This window comes from Bombina bombina, chromosome 2 (assembly GCF_027579735.1).
Source record: "Bombina bombina isolate aBomBom1 chromosome 2, aBomBom1.pri, whole genome shotgun sequence".
In the NCBI taxonomy this organism is placed as follows: Eukaryota; Metazoa; Chordata; class Amphibia; order Anura; family Bombinatoridae; genus Bombina; species Bombina bombina.
In genome coordinates this window covers 1,097,957,785-1,097,983,964 of record NC_069500.1, presented here as the reverse complement: position 1 = coordinate 1,097,983,964, position 26,180 = coordinate 1,097,957,785, and the positions used below count along the sequence as shown (strand labels likewise).

Below are 26,180 nucleotides of genomic sequence, written 5' to 3'. Positions count from 1 at the left end.
GGGAGTGCAGGATTCTAAGACAGCAGAAGAGAAATCTGTATAGAAAATAGACCTTATATTCAGACCAAGGTCTCGGACTCCTGAGACTTTCCCTGTTCCTTCACTAATTACTGAGACTATTTCCAAAGAATGGGACAACCCGGGAGTACCTTTTACACCAATAGCAACCTTTTAAAAAGATTTTTCTTGTTGCTGAGGTTAGTTTAGAATTGTGGGGCACTATACCTAAGGTAGATGATGCCATTTCTATGCTAGAAAAAAGGACAACAGTTCCTTTAGAAGATAGTACATCCTTCAAGGATGCTATGGACAGGAAACTGGAAGGTTACATTTTGGAAGGCTTTTCCGCAGGGAGGTTTACTATTTCAACATGCAGTGGGTATTGCCGCAGTTGCTGGAGCATCTGCTTTTTGGTATGATTCTATCTGATTTGGTTTTCAAGGGATCATCCTTGGAAAAGATACAAAACATGATTCAGGCCTTGAAGATGGCAAACTCAATAATCTGTGATGCTATCAGATAATCAGATAGTTCGCATTAATGCTCAGAATACTGCTTTAGCTGTTCTGTCAAGGAGAGCTTTGTGGAATTCTAGACCTAAGGGTAGACAGGGTGGACTTTTTCATCCCTTTTGTCAGAACAAGAATCAGAGATCCACATCCACTCAGAAAATGGAAGTACACAAGACCACCTGGAAACCTAACCCTAAATGGAACAAATCCAAACCGAACAAAGTCTTTCTCTGATCCCAAAACCGCATAAAGGTGCGGCCCCCAATCCAGATTAGTCTCTAGTAGGGGGTAGACTAAGCTGCTTTCAAAAGACTTGGATTCAGTCTGTTCAGGATCCCTGGGTATTAGAGATCGTAGCACAAGGCTACAGAATAGGCTTCAGATCCAAACCTACAAATGGAAGGTTTATTCTGTCTCGCATCTCGAAGAGACCAGAAAAGAGAGTAGACTTTTTACAGTGCGTAAAAAATCTTCCAATTCATCTAATTTTATATCTCAAAACTTTGAACAAATTTCTAAGGGTACCTTCTTTCAAGATGGAAACCATCAGATCAATTCTATTGTTAGTTCTTCAAGGACAGTTCATGTCTACAATAGATTTAAGGGATGCATACCTTCCCATTCCTATTCATTGAGAACACCATCAGTACCTAAGGTTTGCTTTTCCAGACAATCATTACCAATTCACACCCTTGCCATTTGAGTTAGCTACGCCATCCAGAATCTTTACCAAGATGCTGGGAACTCTTCTATCTGTGATTCAGCTCCAGGGAATAGCAGTAGCTCCTTACCTGGACAATATATTGGTTCAAGCACCATCTTTACCTTTAGCAATCTCTCGCATGGAGAGGTTACTTTGGTTCCTTCACAAGCATGTTTGGATAATCAACGTTGCCAAGAGTTCTCTCACTCCTCGAACGAGAGTGTGTTTTTTAGGAGTGATCATAGACTAGGAGATGATGAAAGTCTTTTTAACAGATCGGCACAAACTGAAACTTTATTTCAGTCCATCCTGTTAGCAAGATTACATCTTAGACCTCTACAATTATGCATACTATGACAGTGGAATGCAGACCATTCAGATTGGTCACAGCTGATAAAGTTAGATCACTTGACCAATCAGTCTCTGAGGTGGTGGATATCCCCTCATCCAGTTTCTATAGGCATGAGTTTTCTCCGTCCAACCTTGGAGATAATCACTATGGATGCCAGTCTGTTGGGATGGGACGCAGTATGGGAACAATGAAGGGCCCAAGGGGTTTCAATATTCTAGAGCTCAGAGCAATTTTCAATGCTTTACAAACTTGGCAAATTCTCTGTTTAGTCTCATTTATTTGATTTTAATCAGACAATGTGACAACAGTAATGTATGTAAATCATCAGGGGGGGAACAAGGAGTTCCCTAGCCATGCAGAAGGTTTCTTGCATTCTATCTTGAGCAGAAGGGTATCGGTGTGTGATATTGGCCATTCATATCCCAGTAGTGGACAACTGGGAGGCGGATTACTTGAATCCTCAGACTCTTCATTCCGGGGGAATGATCTCTCATTTAAGAGGTGTTCAACCAATGTGGTGACCAAGTGGAGAAAAACAGATATCGTTCTCATGGCTTCTCGACTGAATCACAAGCTTCTGAAGTACGGCACGAAGTCAAGCGATGTACAGGTAGAGTTGCTAGAGGCCTTGACTGCTCTATGGCAGTACGATCTTGTATACCTGTTTCCTCCAATTGTGCTTCTCCCGCCAGTTGTAGCACTTCTCAAACAGGAGAATTTTCCGGCTATTCTAATAGCTCCAGCTTGGTCGTGCAGTACGTGATACGCAGATCTGGTGAGAATGTCCAGGGCGACTCCTTGGCATCTAACTCTGAGGTCAGACCCTCTATTTTAGGGTCAATTTTTATACCAAAACCTTCAATCTCTCAAACTACATTTGTGGAAATTGAATGGTTGATTCTTGCTTAGAGAGGTTTCTCTGATTCAGTTATTAATACACTTTTTCAGGCTCGTAAACCTGTTACTATAAAGATTTACCACAAAAGGTTTATACTTCTTGGTGTTCTCAACAGGGTTATTCCTGGCATTCTTTGCTAATTCCAAGAATACTTCAATTCTTACAGGAATGTCTTGATAAGTAACTTGCAGCAAGTTCTTTAAAGGGTAACATTTTGGCTCTATCCGTTCTGTTACACAGATCGTTGACTCATTTACCGGACATTCAGTCCTTTTGTTTAGGCTCTGACCAGAATCAGGCCAGTGATCCAAACTTCAGTTTAAATTATGGTTCTGGGAGTTTTGCTACATCCTCCTTCTGAACCAGTGCACAATTTGGATATAAAGCTACTTTCTTGGAAGGTTCCTTATCCATCTAAAGGGGGGAGGAGAGCCCACTGCTTCATTCATCACTTGTGGGAATTAAGAACCTGGCCACCAGGAGGAGGCAACGACACCCCAGTCAAAGGCTTAAATACCTCCCTGACTTACCTCATCCCCCAGTCATTCTTTGCCTTTCGTCACAGGAGGTTGGCAGAGAAGTGTCGGAAGATTTGGAGTAGTCTCTTATGGAGGGTAGTACTCTTCACAATGGGACTGGAGTTTTAAGTAATCCTGTCAGCCTCTCATTGAGAGCATGGGTGAAAGTTAGAGTCCGGAGATGCAGGGGGAGTTCTTCTGCGAAAACCATCCCGACTCATATTAACAGCTCCTTAAAGGGACACTGAACCCAAAAGTTTTCTTTCATGATTCAGATAGAGCATGCAATTTTAAGCAACTTTCTAATTTACTCCTATTATCATATTTTCTTCATTCTCTTGGTATGATTATTTGAAAAGCAAGAATGTAAGTTTAGATGCCGGCCCATTTTTGGTGAACAAGCTGGGTTGTCCTTGCTGATTGGACAGCACCAATAAACAAGTGCTGTCCATGGTTCTGAACCAAAAATTTGCTGGCTCCTTAGCTAAGATGCCTTCTTTTTCAAATTAAGATAGCAATAGAACCAAGAAAAATTGATAATAGAAGTAAATTAGAAAGTTGCTTAAAATTGCATGCTTTATCTGAATCATGAAAGAAAAAATTGTGGGTTCAGTGTCCCTTTAAGCAATCAGCGTTGATGAGTTTCACTGCCTGCTTTTATTCTCTCAAGTCCATGTCAGGAGGGACGCTACTAACCTGTCACACTTGAAGGGCCGTGTTCCTGTTCCACGGTGTTGATTTTGGTAAGATCATTTCATTATATATATGTGTGATAACGCAAGAAGACAGGGTCACAGTGTGACTCCTTTTATCTGTATAGAATCTCACAAGGGGGTTATTGAACAGGGGGGATTTTAATATACATAATACTGTTTATTGTGTTTTTTGCTGCACTTGTGTGAGATGAGGCTCTGTCAATGTGGGACAGTTAGAGCGAGATTGAGGCGGGCTTTTTTTTTCCTGCTGAAGAAAGTGCTTGCTACGCTAGAGGTTCCGGAACCGAAACTCCTGGAGGAACCTTCGATCCCTAAACTGGATAGGGTTTACGAGGACAGTGTAGTGCCTCAGGCCTTCCCGGTTCCTATCAAAATGGCGAACATTATTTAAGTTGAATAGGAGAAACTTGGTTCGCACTTTTCTCCCTCGTCTTCTTTTAAGAAGCTTTTTCCCGTTCCGGACGCACAGCTTGAATTGTGGGGAACCGTCCCTAAGGTGAATGGTGCTATCTCTATGCTCGCTAAGAGAACGACCATTCCGCTTGAGGATAGCTCCTCTTTTAAGGAACCCATGGATAAAAAGATGGAGTCCATGTTGTGAAAGATGTTCCAACTGACGGGGTTCATTTTCCAACCGTGGGGAACCGTCCCTAAGGTGGATGGTGCTATCTCCATGCTCGCTAAGAGAACGACCATTCCGCTTGAGGATAGCTCCTCTTTTAAGGAACCTATGGATAAAAAGATGGAGTCCATGTTGTGGAAGATGTTCCAACTGACGGGGTTCATTTTCCACCCGGCGGCTGTCGATGCGGTGGCTGGTGTGGCTACCTATTAGTGTGACGCACTATCAGCAATGGTAGAGGTGGAGACCCCCTCGAGGAGATTTTGGATCAAATTAAAGCCTTAAGGGTAGCGCATTTGTTCATTTGTGATGCTAACATGCAGATTATTCGCCTGAATGCTAAGACGTCAGGGTTTTCTGTTTTAGCTCGCAGGGCTCTGTGGCTAAAGTTCTGGTCTGCTGACATGACGTTTAAGTCTTGCTTGCTTTCGCTACCATTCAAGGGGAAGGCTTTGTTTAGCCTGGGCCTGGATTCTGTCATATCTACAGTCACGGGTGGCAAGGGTGTCTTCTTACCTCAGGATAAGAAAGCCGAACCTAAGGGATCTACTTTTCGTCCCTGTTGTGCAGACAAGTCTTGGGATCTTCGAAGCCAGCAAACTATTGGAATAAGTCCAGGCAAAACAAGAAGCCTGCCGAGTCAAAGTCGGTATGAAGGGGCGGCCCCCGACCCGTCCTTGGACCAGGTAGGGGGAAGACTATCTCTTTTCGCGGGGGCCTTGAGGGGAGATATTATGGACCCTTGGGTCCTGGAGGTTGTCACCCAGGGGTACAGGATAGGTTTCAAATCGTATTTGCCCATAGGCAGGTTCCTCCTGTCAAATATCTCTTCAAAACCAGAAAAGAGAGACGCCTTCCTGGGATGTGTGAGGGTTCTCTCATCTCTCAGGGTAATTGTCCCAGTTCCTCTGACAGAAAGAGATCTGGTGTATTATTCAAACCTTTTCGTGTTCCCAAAGAAGGAGGGCACATTTTGTCAATTCTGGACCTAAAGGCCCTAAACAAATTTTTGTCAGTCCTATCGTTCAAGATGGAGACGATCAGGTCAATTTTTCCCTTGGTTCAGGAGGGGCAATTCATGACGACTATAGACCTGAAGGATGCTTACCTTCATGTTCCAATCCACAAGGATCACTTCAAATTTCTAAGGTTCGCCTTCCTGGACCAGCACTTCCAGTTTGTGGCCCTTCCGTTTGGTCTGGCGACGGCCCCAAGGGTCTTTACAAAGGTTCTGGGAGCTCTTCTTGCAGTAGCGAGAGCCAGAGGGATTGCAGTGGCTCCATATCTGGACGATATCCTGGCCCAGGCTCCGTCCTACAGTCTGGCGGAGGATCATTTGAGTGCTCTCCTCCTCCTACTTCGATCCCACGGGTGGAAGATAAACGAAGGAAAGAGTTCATTGGTCCCCAGCAACAGGGTGGTTTTCCTGGGTATGATACTAGATTCTTCTGCAATGAAGATATTTCTGACAGAACAGAGACAGTGCAAGCTTGCGTCCAACTGTCTAGCCCTGCAGACATCCTCTAGGACATCTGTGGCCAAGTGTATGGAGGTAATCGGGCTCATGGTATCCAGCATAGATGTCATTCCATTCACCAGGTTTCATCTCAGACCTCTGCAGCTGTGCATGTTGAGACAATGGAACGGCGATCATTCAGATTTGTCCCAACAGATATCTCTGGACAGACCAGTAAGGGAGTCCCTGTCTTGGTGGAGCCGGCCGGGCCAGTTGTCACAGGGGACTTCCTTCCTGAGACCATCCTGGGAGATTGTAACCACGGATGCGAGTCTATCAGGATGGCGTGCCATTTGGGGTGCCAGAAAGGCACAAGGTAGATGGACTCAAGAGGAATTGATGGTACTGGAAGAAAAAAAGTTTACACTTGATTAGCACTCCCAGGTCGCTTAGAGATAGTAAGATTTTATTCTTTAAATCAGGTGATCCAGTGATGGGATGTGGGGAGGCAAATACTAAACTAAATTTAAAATATAACTTTCTCCAACATAGGTGTGTCCGGTCCACGGCGTCATCCTTACTTGTGGGATATTCTCTTCCCCAACAGGAAATGGCAAAGAGCCCAGCAAAGCTGGTCACATGATCCCTCCTAGGCTCCGCCTACCCCAGTCATTCTCTTTGCCGTTGTACAGGCAACATCTCCACGGAGATGGCTTAGAGTTTTTTAGTGTTTAACTGTAGTTTTTATTATTCAATCAAGAGTTTGTTATTTTGAAATAGTGCTGGTATGTACTATTTACTCAGAAACAGAAAAGAGATGAAGATTTCTGTTTGTATGAGGAAAATGATTTTAGCAACCGTCACTAAAATCCATGGCTGTTCCACACAGGACTGTTGAGAGCAATTAACTTCAGTTGGGGGAACAGTGAGCAGTCTCTTGCTGCTTGAGGTATGACACATTCTAACAAGACGATGTAATGCTGGAAGCTGTCATTTTCCCTCTGGGATCCGGTAAGCCATGTTTATTACGATTGTAAATAAGGGCTTCAAAAAGGGCTTATTAAGACTGTAGACTTTTTTTGGGCTAAATCGATTGATTATTAACACATATTTAGCCTTGAGGAATCATTTTATCTGGGTATTTTGATATAATAATATCGGCAGGCACTGTTTTAGACACCTTATTCTTTAGGGGCTTTCCCAAAGCATAGGCAGAGCCTCATTTTCGCGCCGGTGTTGCGCACTTGTTTTTGAGAGGCATGGCATGCAGTCGCATGTGTGAGGAGCTCTGATACTTAGAAAAGACTTTCTGAAGGCGTCATTTGGTATCGTATTCCCCTTGGGGCTTGGTTGGGTCTCAGCAAAGCAGATACCAGGGACTGTAAAGGGGTTAAAGTTCAAAACGGCTCCGGTTCCGTTATTTTAAGGGTTAAAGCTTCCAAATTTGGTGTGCAATACTTTTAAGGCTTTAAGACACTGTGGTGAAAATTTGGTAAATTTTGAACAATTCCTTCATGTTTTTTCGCATTTGCAGTAATAAAGTGTGTTCAGTTTAAAATTTAAAGTGACAGTAACGGTTTTATTTTAAAACGTTTTTTGTACTTGTTATCAAGTTTATGCCTGTTTAACATGTCTGAACTACCAGATAGACTGTGTTCTGAATGTGGGGAAGCCAGAATTCCTATTCATTTAAATAAATGTGATTTATGTGACAATGACAATGATGCCCAAGATGATTCCTCAAGTGAGGGGAGTAAGCATGGTACTGCATCATTCCCTCCTTCGTCTACACGAGTCTTGCCCACTCAGGAGGCCCCTAGTACATCTAGCGCGCCAATACTCCTTACTATGCAACAATTAACGGCTGTAATGGATAATTCTGTCAAAAACATTTTAGCCAAAATGAACACTTATCAGCGTAAGCGCGACTGCTCTGTTTTAGATACTGAAGAGCATGACGACGCTGATATTAATATTTCTGAAGGGCCCCTAACTCAGTCTGATGGGGCCAGGGAGGTTTTGTCTGAGGGAGAAATTACTGATTCAGGGAACATTTCTCAACAAGCTGAACCTGATGTGATTGCATTTAAATTTAAGTTGGAACATCTCCGCATTCTGCTTAAGGAGGTATTATCCACTCTGGATGATTGTGACAAGTTAGTCATCCCAGAGAAACTATGTAAAATGGACAAGTTCCTAGAGGTGCCGGGGCTCCCAGAAGCTTTTCCTATACCCAAGCGGGTGGCGGACATTGTTAATAAAGAATGGGAAAGGCCCGGTATTCCTTTCGTCCCTCCCCCCATATTTAAAAAATTGTTTCCTATGGTCGACCCCAGAAAGGACTTATGGCAGACAGTCCCCAAGGTCGAGGGAGCGGTTTCCACTTTAAACAAACGCACCACTATACCCATAGAGGATAGTTGTGCTTTCAAAGATCCTATGGATAAAAAATTAGAAGGTTTGCTTAAAAAGATGTTTGTTCAGCAGGGTTACCTTCTACAACCAATTTCATGCATTGTCCCTGTCGCTACAGCCGCATGTTTCTGGTTCGATGAGCTGATAAAGGCGGTCGACAGTGATTCTCCTCCTTATGAGGAGATTATGGACAGAATCAATGCTCTCAAATTGGCTAATTCTTTTACCCTAGACGCCACTTTGCAATTGGCTAGGTTAGCGGCTAAGAATTCTGGGTTTGCTATTGTGGCGCGCAGAGCGCTTTGGTTGAAATCTTGGTCGGCTGATGCGTCTTCCAAGAACAAGCTACTTAACATTCCTTTCAAGGGGAAAACGCTGTTTGGCCCTGACTTGAAAGAGATTATCTCGGATATCACTGGGGGTAAGGGCCACGCCCTTCCTCAGGATCGGCCTTTCAAGGCAAAAAATAAACCTAATTTTCGTCCCTTTCGTAGAAACGGACCAGCCCAAAGTGCTACGTCCTCTAAGCAAGAGGGTAATACTTCTCAAGCCAAGCCAGCTTGGAGACCAATGCAAGGCTGGAACAAGGGAAAGCAGGCCAAGAAACCTGCCACTGCTACCAAGACAGCATGAAATGTTGGCCCCCGATCCGGGACCGGATCTGGTGGGGGGCAGACTCTCTCTCTTCGCTCAGGCTTGGGCAAGAGATGTGCTGGATCCTTGGGCGCTAGAAATAGTCTCCCAAGGTTATCTTCTGGAATTCAAGGGACTTCCCCCAAGGGGGAGGTTCCACAGGTCTCAGTTGTCTTCAGACCACATAAAAAGACAGGCATTCTTACATTGTGTAGAAGACCTGTTAAAAATGGGAGTGATTCATCCCGTTCCATTAAGAGAACAAGGGATGGGGTTCTACTCCAATCTGTTTAAAGTTCCCAAAAAAGAGGGAACGTTCAGACCAATCTTAGATCTCAAGATCTTAAACAAGTTTCTCAAGGTTCCATCGTTCAAGATGGAAACCATTCGAACTATTCTTCCTTCCATCCAGGAAGGTCAATTCATGACCACGGTGGATTTAAAGGATGCGTATCTACATATTCCTATCCACAAGGAACATCATCGGTTCCTGAGGTTCGCATTCCTGGACAAACATTACCAGTTCGTGGCGCTTCCTTTCGGATTAGCCACTGCTCCAAGGATTTTCACAAAGGTACTAGGGTCCCTTCTAGCTGTGCTAAGACCAAGGGGCATTGCTGTAGTACCTTACTTGGACGACATTCTGATTCAAGCGTCGTCCCTTCCTCAAGCAAAGGCTCACACGGACATTGTCCTGGCCTTTCTCAGATCTCACGGATGGAAAGTGAACGTGGAAAAGAGTTCTCTATCTCCGTCAACAAGGGTTCCCTTCTTGGGAACAATAATAGACTCCTTAGAAATGAGGATTTTTCTGACAGAGGCCAGAAAAACAAAACTTATAGACTCTTGTCGGATACTCCATTCCGTTCCTCTTCCTTCCATAGCTCAGTGCATGGAAGTGATCGGGTTGATGGTAGCGGCAATGGACATAGTTCCTTTTGCACGCATTCATCTAAGACCATTACAACTGTGCATGCTCAGTCAGTGGAATGGGGACTATACAGACTTGTCTCCGAAGATACAAGTAAATCAGAGGACCAGAGACTCACTCCGTTGGTGGCTGTCCCTGGACAACCTGTCACGAGGGATGACATTCCGCAGACCAGAGTGGGTCATTGTCACGACCGACGCCAGTCTGATGGGCTGGGGCGCGGTCTGGGGATCCCTGAAAGCTCAGGGTCTTTGGTCTCGGGAAGAATCTCTTCTACCGATAAATATTCTGGAACTGAGAGCGATATTCAATGCTCTCAAGGCTTGGCCTCAGCTAGCGAGGGCCAAGTTCATACGGTTTCAATCAGACAACATGACAACTGTTGCGTACATCAACCATCAGGGGGGAACAAGGAGTTCCCTGGCGATGGAAGAAGTGACCAAAATCATTCTATGGGCGGAGTCTCACTCCTGCCACCTGTCTGCTATCCACATCCCAGGAGTGGAAAATTGGGAAGCGGATTTTCTGAGTCGTCAGACATTGCATCCGGGGGAGTGGGAACTCCATCCGGAAATCTTTGCCCAAGTCACTCGGCTGTGGGGCATTCCAGACATGGATCTGATGGCCTCTCGTCAGAACTTCAAAGTTCCTTGCTACGGGTCCAGATCCAGGGATCCCAAGGCGGCTCTAGTGGATGCACTAGTAGCACCTTGGACCTTCAAACTAGCTTATGTGTTCCCGCCGTTTCCTCTCATCCCCAGGCTGGTAGCCAGGATCAATCAGGAGAGGGCGTCGGTGATCTTGATAGCTCCTGCGTGGCCACGCAGGACTTGGTACGCAGATCTGGTGAATATGTCATCGGCTCCTCCTTGGAAGCTACCTTTGAGACGAGACCTTCTTGTTCAGGGTCCGTTCGAACATCCGAATCTGGTTTCACTCCAGCTGACTGCTTGGAGATTGAACGCTTGATCTTATCGAAGCGAGGATTCTCAGATTCTGTTATTGATACTCTTGTTCAGGCCAGAAAGCCTGTAACTAGAAAGATTTACCATAAAATTTGGAAAAAATATATCTGTTGGTGTGAATCTAAAGGATTCCCTTGGGACAAGGTTAAGATTCCTAGGATTCTATCCTTCCTTCAAGAAGGATTGGAAAAAGGATTATCTGCAAGTTCCCTGAAGGGACAGATTTCTGCCTTGTCTGTGTTACTTCACAAAAAGCTGGCCGCTGTGCCAGATGTTCAAGCCTTTGTTCAGGCTCTGGTTAGAATTAAGCCTGTTTACAAACCTTTGACTCCTCCTTGGAGTCTCAATTTAGTTCTTTCAGTTCTTCAGGGGGTTCCGTTTGAACCCTTGCATTCCGTTGATATTAAGTTATTATCTTGGAAAGTTTTGTTTTTAGTTGCAATTTCTTCTGCTAGAAGAGTTTCAGAATTATCTGCTCTGCAGTGTTCTCCTCCTTATCTGGTGTTCCATGCAGATAAGGTGGTTTTACGTACTAAACCTGGTTTTCTTCCAAAAGTTGTTTCTAACAAAAACATTAACCAGGAGATTATCGTACCTTCTCTGTGTCCGAAACCAGTTTCAAAGAAGGAACGTTTGTTGCACAATTTGGATGTTGTTCGCGCTCTAAAATTCTATTTAGATGCTACAAAGGATTTTAGACAAACATCTTCCTTGTTTGTTGTTTATTCCGGTAAAAGGAGAGGTCAAAAAGCAACTTCTACCTCTCTCTCTTTTTGGATTAAAAGCATCATCAGATTGGCTTACGAGACTGCCGGACGGCAGCCTCCCGAAAGAATCACAGCTCATTCCACTAGGGCTGTGGCTTCCACATGGGCCTTCAAGAACGAGGCTTCTGTTGATCAGATATGTAGGGCAGCGACTTGGTCTTCACTGCACACTTTTACCAAATTTTACAAGTTTGATACTTTTGCTTCTTCTGAGGCTATTTTTGGGAGAAAGGTTTTGCAAGCCGTGGTGCCTTCCATTTAGGTGACCTGATTTGCTCCCTCCCTTCATCCGTGTCCTAAAGCTTTGGTATTGGTTCCCACAAGTAAGGATGACGCCGTGGACCGGACACACCTATGTTGGAGAAAACAGAATTTATGTTTACCTGATAAATTACTTTCTCCAACGGTGTGTCCGGTCCACGGCCCGCCCTGGTTTTTTTAATCAGGTCTGATAATTTATTTTCTTTAACTACAGTCACCACGGTACCATATGGTTTCTCCTATGCAAATATTCCTCCTTAACGTCGGTCGAATGACTGGGGTAGGCGGAGCCTAGGAGGGATCATGTGACCAGCTTTGCTGGGCTCTTTGCCATTTCCTGTTGGGGAAGAGAATATCCCACAAGTAAGGATGACGCTGTGGACCGGACACACCGTTGGAGAAAGTAATTTATCAGGTAAACATAAATTCTGTTTTTATTGGGGTATACAAATAAAAATAGGAAAAATAGAATTAAAAATTGCTCTTGAGCTCCGACTATAGTCAAAATAAATCAATGCGGCGGTATAGAATGTATAGAGATGCCACCAGGAACAGTCAAAGGTTGAATATCTATCAAGTGGATAGCCTGCTTCTTCAACTGACTCAAAAAATAAAATGTGTGTGTCAGATTATTGGTCACAGGGTCAGTGAAGGTCTATAGCAATCTGTGTCTCAGGTGACTGGTGTTTGATGCAAGACCAATCAGTACTTGATAAAAATTGCGCCTGAATATATAAAGTAAAAAGTATCCACTTATATGGGTAAACCGATTTACCAGGTGTCTATATAATTATACTGAGTTCTATTTGAACAATAGTGTCAACTTTATTAGTTAAATGGATAACCCAGGTACCAGTACATTCAATGGTATCTAATAATAAAAGTAGTATAAACCCTGGTTGAATTGTGATTCACCTAGTACTGTAATGTACACACAGTTATTTTCAACAATCGTTGAGAAGATTGTTGATATATTCGTTTACTAATATTAAATTAAACAACCATTGTGATGATTGGTATGTATACCATGAGATGACATGAATTAGGTTGCTCATAGGGTTGCCAATAAGTTTGCAAAATAACTGTGTGCTTTAAGTCCGAGTTACTGACTAACGTAGCTTAAATGGCAACCTGAGTACTGTGTTTGTATGCCTATTCTTATATCATCACAGTGATTTGCTTAAGCCCCAATTGTGAAGTATATTAAATATTGATTTTCGTTTATTGAGTTCAACAACAATGGGGATTATTACTATGTCCGATTTTGATACTACTGAAGTAGTCACAATGTATCAAATATGGTTGTAGACAATGTAGACAGTTGCAATCTTTTAAGCATGTGTCTACCTCAATTTAAATAGAACTAAGTATTGATGCTGTTGCTGATAACGCTATATGCGGCAGTGTATAAGCAAATTGATATCTACACCATGGGTGTTAATTTCTATATAAGAAGTCACATCTATAAATAAACTGGATTATGAATCCCAGTATAATATGGGGCACCTTGTGGTGTTATAATACGAGTGGCTTAGAATTGTGTTTGCTCAGTGTTTTAAATAGCTTTTGTTATTAAGTATTATTAAGTATTATAACTTAATTATAACACTGCACGCGCGACTATCTTTGGGTTATTACTATTATACAACGGTGTTTCTAAGATAACTCACAGATACTAAATCTGGTGGGCTCTTTAGCACGCTAAAATAATCTGTTACTATTACCGTTTACCCCAATACACAAGTAAACATAAGTACCAGTACTACACATATATTTTGTTTAACAGTAGTGCAAATGAGGTAACGGTATCTAATATTGTTTGACTAAGCACAAACTTAGCAAGCCAAAAAACACACAAATTGGAGCGGCATATATTAAATGCAACTATGCTGCGGGTTTATTAGTAGGACACATCTAAGACAGTGTGCAAGGGCCTAAAACCGACGGCTTGCTGACAAGCATTTATAACCCGGTGATATTATTCTTAATAACCCAGTGGTGTTACGTTTAACCTCATACTGGGATTTGCAGCTGCCTAAAACTTATGAATGCCTGATATATAATTATAACCTGGTAGTATTACCCTTAATAACCCGGTACCATTACTTTTAATTCCACACCAGGACTTGTAGCTGCCTAAGACTCACGGCTAATCGATCTGCAATTTTAACCTGGTGGTATTAATTTTAACCCTACACTGGGAGTAAACATAAAGGCAAGTGTAACATATATACCCTGGCTGGTAATTGCTCAACTGTGGTAACCGCATTCAATATATTTTCTTGATAAAATTTAAATCCAACCGCATCCAAACTTTCCTGAATAAAGTACAAATAATTATAACACTGAATCTCAAGGGGCGGGTGCTGCTAATAAAGATTTATAATACAACTCCAGGTATCCTAATGGGTCCAATTTACTGACCGGTGTTATAGTATACACAAGTGCTGGTATTTCTACGATAAGACAGTCAGCCAAAGATAGTCGCGCGTGCAGTGTTATAATTAAGTTATAATACTTAATAATACTTAATAACAAAAGCTATTTAAAACACTGAGCAAACACAATTCTAAGCCACTCGTATTATAACACCACAAGGTGCCCCATATTATACTGGGATTCATAATCCAGTTTATTTATAGATGTGACTTCTTATATAGAAATTAACACCCATGGTGTAGATATCGATTTGCTTATACACTGCCGCATATAGCGTTATCAGCAACAGCATCAATACTTAGTTCTATTTAAATTGAGGTAGACACATGCTTAAAAGATTGCAACTGTCTACATTGTCTACAACCACATTTGATACATTGTGACTACTTCAGTAGTATCAAAATCGGACATAGTAATAATCCCCATTGTTGTTGAACTCAATAAACGAAAATCAATATTTAATATACTTCACAATTGGGGCTTAAGCAAATCACTGTGATGATATAAGAATAGGCATACAAACACAGTACAGTACTCAGGTTGCCATTTAAGCTACGTTAGTCAGTAACTCGGACTTAAAGCACACAGTTATTTTGCAAACTTATTGGCAACCCTATGAGCAACCTAATTCATGTCATCTCATGGTATACATACCAATCATCACAATGGTTGTTTAACTTAATATTAGTAAACGAATATATCAACAATCTTCTCAACGATTGTTGAAAATAACTGTGTGTACATTACAGTACTAGGTGAATCACAATTCAACCAGGGTTTATACTACTTTTATTATTAGATACCATTGAATGTACTGGTACCTGGGTTATCCATTTAACTAATAAAGTTGACACTATTGTTAAAATAGAACTCAGTATATTTATATAGACACCTGGTAAATCGATTTACCCATATAAGTGGATACTTTTTACTTTATATATTCAGGCGCAATTTTTATCAAGTACTGATTGGTCTTGCATCAAACACCAGTCACCTGAGACACAGATTGCTATAGACCTTCACTGACCCTGTGACCAATAATCTGACACACACATTTTATTTTTTGAGTCAGTTGAAGAAGCAGGCTATCCACTTGATAGATATTCAACCTTTGACTGTTCCTGGTGGCATCTCTATACATTCTATACCGCCGCATTGATTTATTTTGACTATTGTCGGAGCTCAAGAGCAATTTTTAATTCTATTTTTCCTATTTTTATTTGTATACCCCAATAAAAGTTATATTTTAAATTTAGTTTAGTATTTGCCTCCCCACATCCCATCACTGGATCACCTGATTTAAAGAATAAAATCTTACTATCTCTAAGCGACCTGGGAGTGCTAATCAAGTGTAAACTTTTTTTCTTCCAGTACCAGTAATCTAAAATTTACACTTAGCACCCACACTTAGCCCAATATTTGGCTACCATAATACAAGGCCATATCAGCCAATTAGATATTAAACGTGTCAGGTCTCTCAAACATTAGTAGTGCCATTGGTAATCCCCGTTCTCTGTAATCAAGAGGAATTGAGTCTACCTATAAATATTCTGGAACTTCGAGCGATATTCAACGCTCTGAAGGCTTGACCCCCTCTGGGGGCGTCCCAATTCATCAGATTCCAATCAGACAACATCACCTCGGTGGCTTACATAAACCACCAGGGGGGGGGGGGGGTGAGAAGCTCCCTAGCAATGAGGGAAGTATCTTGGATTCTGGAATGGGCAGAGACTCACAATTGTTCACTCTCAGCGATCCACATTCCGGGTGTGGACAACTGGGAAGCGGTTTTTCTGAGCAGACAGACGTTTCATCCAGGGGAATGGTCTCTCCACCCCGAGATGTTTGCGGAGATCTGCAGCAGATGGGCGATGCCGGAAATATACCTCATGGCGTCCAGACTCAATTGCAAGCTACCCAGATATGGGTCACGATCCAGGGATCCCCAGGCGGAACTGATAGATGCCTTGGCAGTACCCTGGGACTTCAACCTAATCTACATATTTCCACCGTTGCCTCTTCTACCTCGAGTAGTGGCCCGCATCAAGCAGCAACAAGCTTTGGAGGACGTGGTTTGCGGATCTAGTGGCGATGTCGTCATATCTGCCGTGGAAGTTACCTTGTCTCAAGGACCTGCTAGTTCAAGGTCCTTTTCTACATCAAAATCTTGATTCTCTGAGGCTGACTGCGTGGAGATTGAACGCCTAGTCTTAGCCAAAAGAGGTTTTTCGGAGAGAGTGATTGACACTCTCGTCCAGACCAGGAAGCCGGTCACTAGACGCATCTACCACAAGGTGTGGAGGACCTACTTGTCCAGGTGTGAGGAACGATGATAACCATGGCATAAGGTCAAGGTATCCAGGATTTTGGCCTTTCTCCAGGATGGTCTGGATAAGGGTCTTGCCACCAGTTCCCTAAGGGGACAGATTTCGGTTTTATCGGTACTGTTGCATAAGAAGCTTGCGGAGCTTCCTGACATTCAGTCCTTTGTTCAGGCTCTGGCTAGTATTAGACCGGTTTTCAGGAATCCGGCTCCTCCCTGGAGTTTAAACTTGATGCTTAAGGTCTTGCAGAGGGCTCCGTTTGAGCCTATGCATGCCCTGGACATTAAAGGGACACTGAACCCAAATTTTTTCTCTCATGATTCAGATACAGCATGCAATTTTTTTTTTTTTTAAATTATAATTTATTAACCAACAATTGGCACAGTTATACAATGATGCAAGGAAAAAAAAAGAAATGATCAATATCTTTAGATATTCATGCAAAATTACAGAACATATCATGACACATAAACAAAAGTCAGCAATTGGTCAGCAGAATATCTTAACCCAAGACATTTAAACCCAGTTTCTGGTATATGCCTATTGTTGGAATTTTCCTTATTCGAACCCAAACAAACAAAACAAAACAAAAAAAAAAAAAGTTTCTAATTGCCCTCCTCCCCCACCCTCGCCACCTACCAAATGCCTAAAATAACTTTTTCTGAGTTTTGGAATGGGAAGATCAGATGGTCTATCTCAATATGGGAAAGTCTTTTAATAAATACTGCCCATTTGCTAAAAAAAATTCTGATATCAGATTTGTTATCTATATTCGTATCTCTTTGTTCTAGTATACATTGTTTTTTCGAACAGTTCCTGACTTTGGAGATACTTGGCACTGATCACATTTTCCATTTTTTACAAATTACATATCTAGTGACTAGAATAGCTAAAATTACCAATTTTTCACTATTCTGATGGTTAACTTCATTCCTCAAACACTGTGATCTGAAACAATGATAAAGCCAGGGGCAAAAATTTTAAAACCTTCTTAAGCCAAAATTCTAATTTGTTCCAAAAGTTTCTTATTTTTGGGCATTGCCATATCATATGCATCAGGCCAGCTGCAGGGTACAAACATTTAGGACATTTATTAAAATCTAAGTCACAAACCTTAACACCTCTCTCCGGAGTGAAGTCTGCTCTGTGAAGGAGTTTTATATGTGCTTCTCGCCAAGTGGCAGAGAGTGTGACCTATGCTACTTTGTTTATTGATAATTGGAGAGTTTTTAGTTCAATAATATTCAGACCAGTTAATAAATTCCAAACTGATGCCATCTTTACCAGATTAAGGGAGCCTTTGCTGGCGCCAATTAAATGATAACACGGAGTAATAGACATATAGACGTTTTTAGTTAATAAGAGCCACTTTTCCATTTTACCTAGACACCAGCACCATCCCATTTCTTGGATTGTTTCAAAAACAAAGTGCCTTCCCTGCAGGTAGGCAAAAAAATCTTTATTAAATAAATTGAATTCCGCTTTCAATTCCTCAAATGTTTTAATACATCGTTTGTCTTTATCTAATAAATAGATTAACTTGTTTAACCCATTATTGTGCCATTTTCTAAAAACCGCAGAATTTAGGCCTGCTTGAAACTTCGGATTTCCTATTAAAGGAAGATAATGCGAAACCTTGCTGTTTATTGAAAGAGAGTTAGATATTTACCACCACGCCTTAAGTGGATTGGATATCGTTTTAAGTCCCTTGATTTCTGCTGGTAATTCCTTTGGTACAGAATGAATCAGTGCTAGCGGAAGATATGGATTGCATATATTTATTTCAAGCTCATTATTTAAAACATAATTTTTAGAAAAGATCCAATCCGTTACTATACGAGCTAAAAAACTAAGGTTATAAGATCTTATATCTAGTAGTGCCAGACCTCCATATTCCTGTGGCCCAACGAGTTTAGCAAGGGAGATCCTAGATCTTTTCCCCTGCCAGATAAATTGTCTAAGTTAGCTATTAATGTACCGAACATCCTTTTCAAGTAAAATTAATGGGATATTCTGAAGGACATAAAGCAACTTCGGAAGAAGAGCCATTTTGAATAATGCCGATCGACCAGAGATTGATAATGGTAGATTTTGCCAGGTTTTAAGTTTTTCCTTAATATATTTTAGTATTGGAGGTATATTGTACTTATATAAGTCTCCTGATTTAATCGGGATATGAATCCCCAAATATTTAAAGGATTCCGTAACCTCTCTAAAGGGGATGCTTAAGTTAGAGTTGCTATTTTTCCGAAGCCAAAGTATTTCGGATTTTGATGCATTCACCTTGTATCCCGAAAAAGATCCAAAGTGATTGGTTATCTGAAGCAATTTGGGGATATTTAGCTTGGTATTAGCCAGATATAAAAGTATATCGTCCGCATATAGACCTATTTTTATCTCGTAGTTTCGAATTTTAATACCGTCAATACATTTCCTTATCATAATTGCAAGAGGTTCAATGGCTATATTTAAAAGGAGCGGGGAGAGAGGACAGCCCTGACGCGTTCCTCTTCACAGTATAATCGGGGAGGAGACAATATTGTTTACTATTAATCTTGTGTGAGGTTGATTATATGTTTTCTATGAATTCAGGAAATTTGCCTCTGACCCCAAATTTCGTTAAAGATGTTATTATATGTTTAAAAATGACCGAGTCAAAAGCCTTCTCTGCGTCAATTGACAGAATGGCAAGATCAGGGAGACCCTCTTCCCCCGTCTCAAAAATAGGCAGTTTCTCGAAATATTCCATTGTGACCAGGACCTCTCTAATTTTTGCTGCAGAGTTGCATTTGTTTAAGAACCCGGCTTGATCTGTGTGGATTATTCTTGCAAGAATACCCTGTAGTCTGAATGCTAGAATCGATGATAAGATTTTATAATCTGAATTTAGGAGGGCAATTGGTCTGTATGACTCCTTTTGTCCTTTTGCGTAGGGTCTTTCCCTCCCTTAAGTATCAAAGTTGTAAATGAAGAAGAGAAAGAGGGTGGGACTGGTTTACCCTTAACATAAATGTCATTGTATAAATTGCTCAGGTGGGAAGTGATCTCTACTGATAAAATCTTATAAAACTCATTAGGTAGGCCGTCTAGACCTGCTGCTTTATTTGGAGATAATTTGCTAATCATTTTCTCGATTTCTTCCTTAGTAATAGGCGAGTTAAGGTTATCAATTACATCCGCTGTTAATCTGGGATATGTAATTTTGCTCCAAAATTCAGAAGATTTCTCTGTATCAAATCCTTTACAAGAATACAGCTCTTGAAAGTATTCTGAGAATGCATCCGAAATGTCTTCAGGTTTCAATAATTGCTTCCCATTATGTTAAAGTTTTTCTATGATTGATTGTTTTTTCTCATTTTTAACCAATTTAGCTAACATTTTTCCAGATTTGTTACTGTATCTATACATTTTGGCTTGAATTCTTAAGTCTTTTTGTGCTTCTTGAGCCATTACTAAAGTATCCCTAGCATTTTTAGCGTGAACATATTTTGCCAATTTAGGGGAGTTTTATCAAGCAAGAAATGATTATATGAGTTAATCAGAGAGTTATATATTTCCTTCTCTCTTGACCTCATCCTTTTATTTAACAGAGCAGTATATGCAATGATTTCCCCTCTAAGTACCGCTTTTGCAGCTTCCCAAAATATCTCAGGACGATCTATATGCTCGCTGTTAAAGTGAGCGTATTCCTCAATTTTTTTCCTGAGCCATTTCTTAAATTTCAAATCAGAAGACAAATGATAGGGAAAAACAAATTGTGTTGATTTGGATTTTAATTGTTTAAGATGAAGTTCAAGAAAAATAGGCCCATGATCTGATAACAGGATCGGCATTATTCCTGCTTTCATCCCTGATGTACATAGACGTTCGTCACTCAAAAATAAGTAAATCCTAGAAAGCGTTTTATGGGCTTTGGAGAGACACGTATAATCCTGAACATCAGGATTCTGGGTTCTCCATATGCCTCGTAGTCCCAAGTTTTGCTTGATTTTGTTAAACATCTTAAATTCCAGATTATCTTTTTTCTGTTTTAACTGTTTAATGTTTCTTCTGAATCTATCTAGTTGGCATTGTGGTGCCATATTAAAGTCCCCGCCGAGGATTAGATAACCATCACTAAATAGAGGAAGTTTGGATTGAAAGTGTATATTACAAAGTGTATATGTCTTTTGAGCAATTTTAACCTTCAACAGAACATATCTTCCCCCCTGATCAGCTTCAGAGTGCAGAATCTCCATTTGGATCCTTTTCCCTATCAATATAGCCACCCCCCTTTTTCCCAAGACTTGGTGCAACCAAGACTTCCTTGACCCATGATACCTTTAATTTTAGGGATTCCTCTTGATTTAAATGAGTTTCCTGGATAAATCCTATATCTTCTTGAGCTTTCCGTAGCTGAGCAAGTATTGCCTTCCGTTTAATAGAGGTTGAAATACCTCCTACATTCCAAGAGATTATCTTAAATATATCTACCTTTTGAGCCATTTACATAAGGAGACACATGAAGATGTCCACAGCACAAAAAGTATAAAAAAAATATTTTTATTGACAAAAATGAGCAACGTTTCGTGACTGCTGTCACTTAATCATGCTATTCAAAAAATACTCAGAGGAGCTACTTTTAAACTGTTTAGCTTGGCGCCAATAACTTCTATCCTTGAGCGCCACCTAGTGTGAAAGTATATAACTATCTATCACTACATTTTCTTTACAAAATTCATTATACATAATTTTTCAAAACATGATTTTATATACCATTTTTAACAGCTACCAATTACATCACAATTTCATATGTCACCTGCATACTAACCCTGCACCAAGAACTACAAAAACAATATCTCAATATTATTACATTCCTGTGACTACATTTTTACCAAAATACTGACCACTCAAGTGTCTATTCATGCCATTTGGGACCAATGTCCCCAATTTATAAATCCAGTACATTTTTTTTTGTTTAAGTAATTTCTCCCGGTCACCTCCCTTTCTTTGTGGGCCCACATGATAAATTACTTGCCACCTAAGTTGGCTAATACTATGGCCTTTTTCTAAAAAATGGTGTGATACCGGTGCCTCCCTGTCCCCGCATCTAATATTAGAGCGATGTTGACTAAGTCTATCCTTAACTTTTCTTACCGTCTCTCCAATATAGATGAGGGAACATGGGCATTTAATCAGATAAACTGCATAAGTTGTATCACAAGTAAAAAAAATTCTAATAGCCAGTTTTTGTCCACTCCTAGGGTGGAGAAACTCTTTTCCTCTTATTATTGAATTTCAACTAATGCATCCCAAACAGGGATAAAACCCTAAGTTCTTTTTACTTAAATAAACTTGCTGTTTTTGTTTAGATGGTCCTATATCAGACTTCACAAAATAGGCCCTTAAGTTTTTAACCCTTTTGTAGGCTATAATTGGTTTCTCTCTAAATTCCATTATTTGACTGTTACATCTCTGTAGTATATGCCAATGTTTATTTATTATTTTGGCTATTTGACTACCATGTGTACTATATTGTGAGGAAAAGACCATTCTCTTGCTGTTATTTTTATCTTTATTTCTGACCACTAGGTTTTGACTGCATTTATCTAAAACGCTTTGTGGATAACCTCTATTACAAAATATTTCTTGCATTTCTTTGGATCTCTTATTATAATTTTCAGGTTCTTTTACTATACGTTGAACCCTCATTAATTGGCTTTTAGGGAGTGATTCCACTAGATGACGTGGATGGAAACTATGATACTGTAACAGTGTATTACTATCAGTTTCCTTGGAGTATACATCAAATTCTAATCTAGAATCTTTCTTATACACTCTAGTATCCAAAAACATAATACTTTCCTCGCTGTAATTCAATGTAAACTCCAAATCTCTTACAGTAGAATTTAGGTCAGCAACAAATTTAATGAGGGAGTCCATGGGACCCCACCATACGCCAAAAAAATTGTCTATGAAGCGCCACCATGCACCTCCATAGTCTTTAAACAATTCATTCTCATAAACTATTTTTTCTTCTACCATACTCATAAATAAATTGGTGTATGATGGGGCCACGTTGGACCCCATGGCAGTCCCTCTTACCTGAATAAACCAATCATCCTGGAACATGAAATAATTCCAGTACAGAATCAGCCTCAACAATTCCTCAATAAATGTACATTGTTGTTGTGTATAACCTCTATCCACATGCAAAACTTTCTTGATAACACCTATACCTGTTTCATGTTTTATACATGTATAGAGGCTCTTAACATCTAAAGTATACATCAAAAAACGATCACTGGGTAAATACAATTCTTTCACTTTTTTAAAAAAAAAAATCTCCTGTATCTTTAATATATGAACTGCACTTCATAACCTCAGGCTGCAACAATCTATCAATAAAAATAGATACATTAGAAAAGGCTGAATCTACACTGGATATTATGGGCCTGCCTGGAGGAGCAGCAAGATTTTTGTGAATTTTTGGTATAGTATAAAAAACTGGTGTCCTTGGTTCCTTATACAAATAGTCTTTTAATTTTGTATTTATCACTCCAATCTTTGCTGCTCTCTCCAGGCAAGCTAACAATTCTCTCTGTATTTTATACACTGGGTTTTGTGTCAATCTTTTATAAGTCCCTGGATCATTAAGAAGTTGTTTAATTTCTTCTATGTAGTACTTCTTTTCTAGAATAACTGATGCTCCCCCCTTATCGGCCCCCTTCAAAATCACATTATCCAATTTATTTTTAAATGTTTGTATGGCTTTCTTTTCTACCTTACTTATATTGCTCTTTACCATTATACCATCCTTAGTGACCTGCTGCTGCAATTTACTTACATCCAAATTAACCAAATGTACAAATGTATTGATACTATCATTACAAATTACAGGCTTATAATTACTTTTCTCCATAGACCTAGGTTTTTCAAAGTCCATTCATTAGAGTCCTTGTAAGGGGCGTTATTGCTGCCAACCTCGCCACCAAATTGTACCTTCAATTTGATATTTCTGTAAAATCTATTTAGATCCTTATTAATTTCAAAAAAGTCAGTCTGCTTACTTGGGCAAAAGGACAATCCTCTGTTCAGTAGCGTGAGCTCACTGTCATCTAATGCAACTTGGTGAGATGTTAACTACTGTCGGTTCCCCTGATATCCTCTGCCCCTCCGGGTGGATTTCCTTACCGGCATATTTCTTTCAATGTTTTCTTCCTGCTCTCCGCTTGTATCGTCTCCGCTGGGACTCGTGGAGCTTGGCGTCATATCCGTCGTCTCTCCTTCCGGATCACGTGAGCCTCTCTTGTGCTGCTGGTTGGTTCCTCGTCTACCTTTGGTTTGTTTACCCCGGTTACCATGGGGACTCTGTCGCCATCTGTAAACCCAACCATGTGAGTAATCTTGCTCGTGTCTTAAAAACTTGGTCTGTTTTCTTCTTTTAACTCCTTCTGCAGGCGATCCATCTTTTCATCTGTTTGTTGTATCAGACTGTTGAAATCCTCCAAGGATATCTGACTCGATAATTCCTCTTTAATAGTTGCTAGTTCCACATCTTGTTTAGCAATTTCTTTTGTAAGGGATTCTACCATGTGTACTATCAAATCGAATGAACATTTGTTGACAATTGCCTCAAATTTATCGCAATACTCTTTGTTATTTTTCAACAAAGTAGGGCAAGTGCTCATCCTTAATCCTCTTGGGATCCTTTTCACGTGGTAATATTCCGCCAGCGTCATTGCATGCAGGTCCCAGGCAGTATTTATGTATCTCAATTTTTCATATTGTTTAGTGAGTTCATCAATGGGGTTAGCTCTAAGGAAGTCCCTGGACCCCCTGGTCAGAGTAGTAATGCGGACGGCATCCACCTCTGAGTATGCAAACATATTCCCTCCAACAGGAGTTTTGTCAGTAAGATCCATCTTTCATTAATTTCTTTAATTCCAGCAGCACGTTCCTTTGGCAGTAACAATCAATCCAAGTAAAGTGTGGGACAGCTGCCAGATATAAAAAATCATGTTTTGAAAAATTATGTATAATGAATTTTGTAAAGAAAATGTAGTGATAGTTATATACTTTTCACACTAGGTGGCGCTCAAGGATAGAAGTTATTGGCGCCAAGCTAAACAGTTTAAAAGTAGCTCCTCTGAGTATTTTGTGTATAGCATGATTAAGTGACAGCAGTCACGAAACGTTGCTCATTTTTGTCAATAAAAAATATTTTTGTTTATACTTGTGGAATTGGCAGATTTTCACTGTTTTCATGAGCACAATTTGATCTGGCAGCTGTCCCACACTTTACTTGGATTGATTGTTACTGCCAAAGGAAAATGCAGCTGGAATTAAAGAAATTAATGAAAGATGGATCTTACTGACAAAACTCCTGTTGGAGGGAATATGTTTGCATATTCAGAGGTGGATGCTGTCCTCATTACTACTCTGACCAGGGGGTCCAGGGACTTCCTAAGAGCTAACCCCATTGATGAACTCACTAAACAATATGAAAAATTGAGATACAAAAATACTGCCTGGGACCTGCATGCAACGACGCTGGCGGAATATTACTGTGTGAAAAGGATCCCAAGAGGATTAAGGATGAGCACTTGCCCTACTTTGTTGAAAAATAACAAAGAGTATTGCGATAAATTTAAGGCAATTGTCAACAAATGTTCATTCGATTTGATAGTACACACGGTAGAATCCCTTACAAAAGAAATTGCTAAACAAGATGTGGAACTAGCAACTATTAAAGAGGAATTATCGAGTCAGATATCCTTGAAGGATTTCAACAGTCTGATACAACAAACAGATGAAAAGATGGATTGCCTGCAGAAGGAGTTAAAAGAAATAAAACGGACCAAGTTTTTAAGAGACGAGCAAGATTACTCACATGGTTGGGTTTACAGATGGCGACAGAGTCCCCATGGTAACCGGGGTAAACAAACCAAAGGTAGACGAGGAACCAACCAGCAGCACAAGAGAGGCTCACGTGATCCGGAAGGAGAGACGACGGATGTGACGTCAAGCTCCACGAGTCCGAGCGGAGACGATACAAGTGGAGAGCAGGAAGAAAACATCGAAAGAAAAATGCCGGTAAGGAAATCCAACCGGAGGGGCAGAGGATATCAGAGGAACCGACAGTAGTTAACATCTCCCAAGTTGCATTAGATGACGGTGAGCTCACGCTACTGAACAGAGGATTGTCCTTTTGCCCAAGTAAGCAGACTGACTTTTTTGAAATTAATAAGGATCTAAATAGATTTTATTTTTATTTTTTTATTTTCATATTTTTTTATTGAAATTTTTATGTTTACAACAACAAATACAAGACAAGATGCAATATTGGAGAATAAAAAGAAAAGTACATCATTATAAACAACAATAATAGATCAGCTTACCTTTATCCTAGATGAATTATTAGATTTTAGTTACTGTCATTCATTTGTTATGACAGCTCCAGGTCAGCGAGGTTGCAGATACATATTGAGTTGTTGGTATACGTAAGATTAAAGATATCTGGTAACCCTAAAAAGCCGGGTCCCACTACCTGAGAAGTTTAAGAACGAGCGTAAAGAAAAGTGTAGAGAAGAAGAGAGGAGGGAGAGAGGGAAAAAATATATATATATATATTTATATGAGGGAATTTGGGGAGAGGGAGAATAAAGGGGATGGGGTGTATCATAGAG

The 26,180-nt window shown here is 40.4% G+C and overlaps 1 protein-coding gene across 1 annotated transcript in view; it reads left to right on the top strand.

The window, feature by feature from the left end:
• The window catches only part of GATB (glutamyl-tRNA amidotransferase subunit B), a 657,300-nt gene that overhangs the window by 231,207 nt on the left and 399,913 nt on the right, over positions 1-26,180 (top strand). The window lies entirely within an intron of this gene.